Raw genomic sequence first — 6,596 nt, 5'->3', positions numbered from 1 at the left:
TTTTGCTGATTGTATAACTTCAGGTTTTTTCGACATCCTTCTTATGTTATTTTATACTATCACTACCTTAGTACTTCAGCTATTGTCAGACTTGCCCACAGAAGAAAAAATTCTGTGTGAAGGCATTGGATTACTTATTTAGCATAATTTCTTTGAATTTTTAGTATCAGGATCTGGTGGCAGATCCTTTATGGTATTTCAAGATGACATTACTATCCAATTTTATATGTTATGTTGCTTATGTGTCAACAAGCTTTGTTATTTCTCTCTATGCTACATTTGTTAACACTGCCTTATTGCAGGAAAAAATTTGAACATAATGGCTCTCGTTAATGGAAGTCACCCTAAGGAGTTCATTCTACAAGGATTTGCTGACAGACCATGGCTGGAACTTTGTCTATTCATTGTTCTTCTGATCACATACCCTTTGCCTTGATGGGAAACATCACCATCATCCTGGTGTCCATGTTAGACCCCCGGCTCCACAACCCCATGTACTTCTTCCTCACCAACCTCTCCTTTGTGGACATGTGTTACACCACCAGCATTGTCTCTCAGATGCTGCTCAACCTGGGGAGCTCTAAGAAGACCATCAGCTACATGGGGTGTGCAGTGCAGCTTTATTTCTTTCATATCATGGGGCCACAGAATGTTTGCTCTTGGCTCTCATGTCCTTTGACCGCTACATGGCCATCTGCAGACCTCTGCACTACACCTTCATCATGAACCAGCGCCTCTGCATCCTCCTAGTGTTCACTGTGTGGCTGTGTGGAATTCTCATAACTGTCTCACAAGCCACTCTAACATTACAGCTGCCCCTGTGTGGCACAAATATACTAGATCACTTGTTATGTGAGATTTCAGTCCTGATAAAGACTGCCTGTGGTGAGAAGAAGGCCACTGAGCTCACAATATCTTTAGTATGCACTTTTCTATTAGCTGTTCCTCTGTGCTTGATTCTTGTCTCATATGCTAGCATTGGACGTGCTATCCTGAAGATTAAATCTTCTGAGGGAAGAAAAAAGGCCTTTGGAACATGCTCCTCCCATCTCATTGTAGTTTTCTTATTTTATGGTCCAGCCATTAGCATGTACCTGCAGCCTCCTTCCTCTATCACAACGGACCAGCTGAAGTTCATGGCTCTCTTCTATGGAGTGGTGACTCCTACCCTCAACCCCTTTATCTACACCCTGAGAAATAAGGATGTGAAGGGGGCAGTATTTCAGCTGGCGAGGAACATCTCTGGTTCAAAGTGAAAACATTGCTTTCATATTTTAACACTCAGATTTCTATAGTAAAGTCCTGGTTCTTCTTTTAAAATATGTCATTTTACTCATCTGTTCTATTCATGTGTCCGTAAGGATTGTACTTGACTAGTTAACATTGTGTATATTATACGAATAAGATTTAAGTCAGGCATGTGTGTGACCCAGCTACTTAAGAGGGAGAGAAGAAGATTCTGGTTTAAGTCCATCTTGGCAGAAAACACGAGACTCTCTCTGACATTTAACTACAAACAAGAAAGGTCACAAGTGGAAGGCACAGAGTTTATATCTCAGCATCCCCACAAATAATAAAATACAAATAAATAATAATTCTATGTGAGTTAGTACACTGTAAAAAATTCACTTTGTTAAGTAAGAAAATATTCATAATCTAAAATATTCATAACAAAATATGTTTGATTCTGGTAATAATATAAAATAACACATCTAATTACAGGTAATTAGATGATCAGAAAAGTAGCATTACAAGCATTTACCAGCTGACTTTTTATGTGTGTCATCTGAAAAGCTTCATCACTTTCTTCTAGGTATCCCAAGTCTCTGGGCAGCCTAGCTATACAGATCATTCTTTGTCCATCACTCACAGCTTAAAAAAAACCCTATGTTCTATATATTTTACTTCAATTTATGTGGATGCTTTTACTCCTTAAAAGGTACATTTTTTGCTGAACACATAATATCCACTAATTTTGTCTGGTGAATGAATGAAACTATTGGTAAAATTGAAAGGAACAGAATAAAAAAGGTGAGAGTTTTGAGTAATTTCTTAAAACTATTTTGAGTCTTTTGAACCAATGAAAGAACTAGGAAATGACGTGAAATTTGACAATCTGAAGAAATTTCTGTGTATGAATTCAAATAAGAAGAAATACCTCTTAAAAGTAAAAAAATGATTAAACTCAAAAAAACAAAACAATATAATGTATAATTATTTATACATTGCTAATGAAGAAGATTGCAAGTCTAGGCCAGTTTGGCGGAAAAAAAAATCAAAGCTCTATCTCAAAAGTGACCAGTGTAAAAATGGCTGGAGGCATGGATCAAGCAGTAGACTATTTTTCCAGGTGAATTTTTTTTTTTTTTTTTTTTTTTTTTTTTTGCCAATCTTGAGGCTTGGGACTCAGGGCCTGAGCACTGTCCCTGGCTTCTTTGTGCAAGGCTAGCACTCTACCACAGCTCCACTTCTGGCTTTTTCTGTTTATGTGGTGCTGAGGAATTGAACCAGGGGCTTTGTGCATGCTAAGGCAAGCACTTTACCACTAAGTCACATTCCCAGACTTGAAAACTATTTTTCAAGGTGGAACTCAAGTTGAATTCCAGAACCATACAGAACCATTTCTGTTTTTCTGTGTCTGCCCCCCCCCACATATATATTTGTTGAATATGTAGATGATTTTGAGATATGAAATTTGCATATACATGAGTATATTATTTTGAAAAATGAATCCAAATATATCCTATAGTAGGTACAAATGGAAAGAGTTCCTATGTACAATTTCTTCCTTTGATCCATGATTTCAGTTCATCATCTCAACATGCACATTTGTACTCTATGAGTCTGTATTTTACTATGCTGTATGTTTGCTGGGCATTTCCCACTATTTCAGGTGCTCTCTTATACTCTACAGGTATTCTTTTCCCCAATATACACTTTGTGAAGAGACAAAATAAGAATAGATTTATTTACAATAACAGTGGATTTATGTTGGGGTCCAGCCTTTGGACTTGATGGGGGACTTGACACCCTTCCCCCAGCCCTAGGGGAATGCGGAAGCAGGCTACGGTTCTCTGGGTCCGGAACCAGAAGAACCGGCTTTGCACCCAGCCCCCAACTCTCTCGCCAGCCCAGGCGCCTCCCTGTCTCTCCCTGGCGTGGCGCTTTCGAGTGACATTAGCTCAAGGGGGTCATGTGACAGCCCTCAGCCTATCTGCGTCCTGGCCAATCGCCTTCTCTCGCTATCATTTCCCTTTACCCCCGCCTTAATAAATCAGATTGCTCTTGAAGCTTCTCTGAGACTCGCTTATACCTGGCTTTCTTTACTGGTAAGGAGGTGGGTAAGCGTTCTGGTTAGGCCACGCCCACGTGAGGTCAGTGCTGACTCCCCTGCCCCATCCTGGCTACCTGCTGGACGGGTGACCAGGAGAGAGGGTGAGAAAGGGGGTAGTGAGAAACGTAGCTGAGCCTTGAACCCCACGCCAGGGAAGGCTACCCGAGCCCGACAGATTTATTTACCTTTTTTATGACTTGTGAGTCAGTACAGCTTCCATTGTTCAAAAGAGACAGAGGAATCTCTGGACAATGGCAGAACAAAGGGTTTTCAAAGTTGGGGACAAGGAAAGAAAACAACAGAAAAAATGAATTCCTGTCACTAGGTTACTATTATTACTACTATTATTATTACTACTACTCCTGTCATTAGGTTACTGTTATTATTTTGGGTGGAAAGAGGGCAAAATGGAGCACACAGTCCTATTTCATTATATCACATACACCAGTGTCATATCTTTTTAGGAGAAACTGGTTTGCTTTGGGACTGATCTATCTTAATGTTTTAGATAAATTATAAGACTATTAGCATAAGTGACTATTTTGGTTTGATCTGTTATATTGGGGGTAAAGCTGGAGTTCATTTTAGAAAAAAATAGCCTTCCATACTTAATAGTTTCTTTACTGTGTTCTCACAGAGGGTGGATTAAGAGGCTTTCTCAATATCTGATTTTTGATTATGTTCAGCTGAGATTTAGAGGATAGAGTGCAGCTAGACTGAGGTGTGGCTTTCTAGCTCCTTCTTAGCCCGAACACACCATTCTTCCTCTGTTGTTCAGTCAATGGTCACTGCCTTATAGGTGATCTTGTGTATTTAGTAGTTACTCTTTTCTCTTTCTCCAATATGATGTTTGTTATTCTAGGCATTGGTTTGGCAACAAGCTCCCCAATGTTGATAGATTCAAGGAAGATTGTTAATGATATATATGAAAAAAACACCTGACTTGTGTTTCCCCAATTTTTCCTAATGTCATGTAAATGCTTCCCTATTAAACTTCCCTCCACATCTGGTTTGGTGTGTGTAGTCTATTTTCTGTTGTGACCTGGGTGGTACAGTTCTCTATTCTAAATTGAGATAATTTTCCCCTCTTTCAGTTTTTCAATTTTTTTAAATTAGTAAGAAATCACCTATCATTTCCATGTGTCATGTAATGTTTTGAGAACATGACTATTGTGTAATGAATGAATCTAGTGGTTAACATATGCATTATGTCACAGTGGTGATTCGTGAGTGTGTGTGTGTGTGTGTGTGTGTGTGTGTGTGTTGAAAACATGGGTATCTTTTCAGAATCTGTCAGTAACATATTGCCATTGGCTATAGTCAGCATGGTGTGGACTGACAAAATCTAATTGAGAGTAAGTATAGGATCAGAATCATGATTTATTCAAAGCAGCCAGAACATGAAGAGTAGCCAAGGCTTTGCACATAGACACATAATTCTCTAATGATAAAATGTTTGTCCAGTGACATTGACTGTTGATGAATGTTATTGTGAAGATGAACTTGAATGAATGAACTTGTTTTCATTTTTGTTTTGTTGTCTTTTTTATGCCTGCCTGAGGATTAATTCATGGCCGGGAGCTGTCCCTAAGCTTTTTTTTTGCACAAGGCTAGCATTCTACCAATTGAGCCACAACTCTATTTCTGTTTTTATTTTTATTTTTTTGCTGGTTAATTGGAGATGAGAGTCTCACAGACATTCCTGCTGGGGCTGGTTTCAAACTGTGATCCTCAGATCTCAGCCTCCTAAATAGTTAGGATGACAAGTATAAGCCCTGTGCCTGGCTGTTTCAAATTTTAAACTACCACATACTATTTCAATATATAGGAAGACTAGAATTATTCAGAAAAGAATATATTATCTGAGTAATAGTTTAATGAACAGAATTAAAGAATGTGAGAAATGTGTGTTTTACAAGAATAATATATAACACGAGATGTGAGTATGATAGAAGAATGAATTATAAAAAATAAAACCAAACAAATCCATTCTAATGTTCAAGAAATTTTTTTTAGGTATTTGTTTTAGGTATCACTTGACACAGATGTTCCTCTCCAGTTTTGCATTGCCCCCTTGGCATCCTTATTCCTCAGGGTGTAGATGAAGGGGTTGAGGGTAGGAGTCATTACCACATACAAGAGACCCATGAACTTGGGCTGGTTTCTAGACATGGAGGAGGGAGGCTCAAGGTACATGCTAATTCCTGGGCCATAAAATAGGAAAACTACAATGAGGTGGGAGGAACATGTGCCCAAGCTCTTTTTCCTCCCTTCAGAATATTTTATCTTCAATGTAGCATGTCCAATACTAGTATAGAAAGCAAAAATTAAGCATAGAGGAATACTGTTATAAAAATGCATGCTACAGAGAGTGCGAACTCCACAGCTTGCTTATCACCACAGGCAGTCTTTATTAGAACTGGAATCTCACAAAACAATTGATCCAGTTTATTGTTGCCACACAGGGGCATCTGTAAAATGACAGTGACCTCAAAGACTATATAGATTGCTCTGCACAGCCACATGGTGGACACTAGTAAGATGCAGAAGCATCAGTTCATGATGAGGGTGCACTACAGAGGCCAAGTAGTGGTCAAAAGACGTAATAGCCAAGAGCAGAGATTCTGTGGTTCCCATTGTGCTGAAGAAATACAGCTGAACTGCACAGTGCATGTAGCTGATGGTCTTCTTAGAGCAACCCAGGTTAAATAGCATCTGTGAGACAACCCTGGTGCTGCAACGAATTTCCAGAAAGGAGAGATTTGTGAGGAAGAAATACATGGGGCTGTGGAGATGAGGGTCTAATTTGGACATCAGGATGATGGTGGCCTTACCCATTATGGACACAGGTTATGTTCTGAGAAGAAGAATGAACAGAGGAAGCTCTAGCCAGGGTTGCTCAGCAAAGCCCATTAGAATGAATTCTTCAGGGTGACTCTTGTTAATTGCTGCCATTCTTTTCAAGTTGTTTCACCTAAAATAAGGAAGTGGCAAAAAAGAGAGAGACTCATGAACACTGATATAACATGATTTATGCCTTCATTATGTATTCATTGAAGAAGGCATGCAAAAACATGTGAGGCTATGAATATGATTTATGTGTGCTAATTACCTACAGTCTGTTAGTCATTCATTCTAAAGAGAATTTGTTCTTTTCAATAAGCCTGGTAATGGATATTTGCTTTAGTTTTATTGAGGATTAAATGAAAAGTCCATGTGAACATACTTTGGCAACTGCCCAAACAACAATTATTATTTTTTT

At 38.8% G+C, this 6,596-nt stretch overlaps 2 pseudogenes; one reads left to right on the top strand and one right to left on the bottom strand.

Annotated features, from left to right (window-relative positions):
- Positions 1-319: 319 nt before the first annotated feature.
- LOC125352213 lies at positions 320-1,256 on the top strand (annotated as a pseudogene).
- Positions 1,257-5,359: 4,103 nt separating this feature from the next.
- Positions 5,360-6,289, bottom strand: LOC125353592 (annotated as a pseudogene).
- Between the last annotated feature and the right edge of the window lie 307 nt (positions 6,290-6,596).

The sequence above is a fragment of the Perognathus longimembris genome, chromosome 6 (assembly GCF_023159225.1).
Source record: "Perognathus longimembris pacificus isolate PPM17 chromosome 6, ASM2315922v1, whole genome shotgun sequence".
Lineage (NCBI taxonomy): Eukaryota > Metazoa > Chordata > Mammalia > Rodentia > Heteromyidae > Perognathus > Perognathus longimembris.
This window is presented reverse-complemented; position numbering and strand designations above follow the sequence as displayed.